Source organism: Aptenodytes forsteri, unplaced genomic scaffold (genome assembly GCF_000699145.1).
Source record: "Aptenodytes forsteri isolate BGI_AS27 unplaced genomic scaffold, ASM69914v1 Scaffold147, whole genome shotgun sequence".
Lineage (NCBI taxonomy): Eukaryota > Metazoa > Chordata > Aves > Sphenisciformes > Spheniscidae > Aptenodytes > Aptenodytes forsteri.
Window position 1 is genome coordinate 293,528 of NW_008795320.1, and position 608 is coordinate 294,135.

At 64.3% G+C, this 608-nt stretch overlaps 1 protein-coding gene across 1 annotated transcript in view; it reads right to left on the reverse strand.

Annotated features, from left to right (window-relative positions):
- Positions 1-608, reverse strand: part of CRLF1 (cytokine receptor like factor 1) — a 43,842-nt gene that overhangs the window by 42,338 nt on the left and 896 nt on the right. The gene's annotated exons all lie outside the window — the stretch shown is intronic.

The window sequence follows — 608 nt, forward strand, 5'->3', positions numbered from 1 at the left end:
GGGCCGTCCCCCCCCCCCCCAGCAGAGGGGACACGGAGGGACCCGGTGGCCCTGACCCTGGGGTTGGGATGGGGCTGGGAGCCCCCAGGCCGTGGGACCGCTGCCATGGCTGGGACTTGCGAGTGACTCTGGGGGCTCAGAGCTGGGGGGGCCATTTCCAGCCCATGGGGACATTGTCTGGTGGCTTTCGCTGTCCCTTTGCTCCCTGTCCCAGCTCTGCACCCCCTCGGCTGCGAGGACATGGACATTGCTCCCTGCAGGGGACGGAGCGTGGGGGGACAGAGTCGGGGGTGGCAGGGGACACCTGGGTGCCCCTCCCAAAGGGGTGACACCATGAGTCAGCCCCTGCCCCAGAGCACCGGGGGGGCGCTGAGCCCCGCAGCCATGTGGGGACAGGGGGGGTGACGCCGCGTGGGTGTCGCTGCGGGGCTCCGAGGTGTTGGGCACCGGCCGAAGGGACTGCACAGATTAGAAAATAAAATAAAAAAAGAGAGCGGGAAGGAGACAAAACAATGCCTTTTCCCATCGTCCTGTTTTTTGGAAGCTTCTGAACTGTTTTTGTTGAAATTTCCCAAAAATGTCAGGCTCCGGGAGCCACCCAGCCTGAG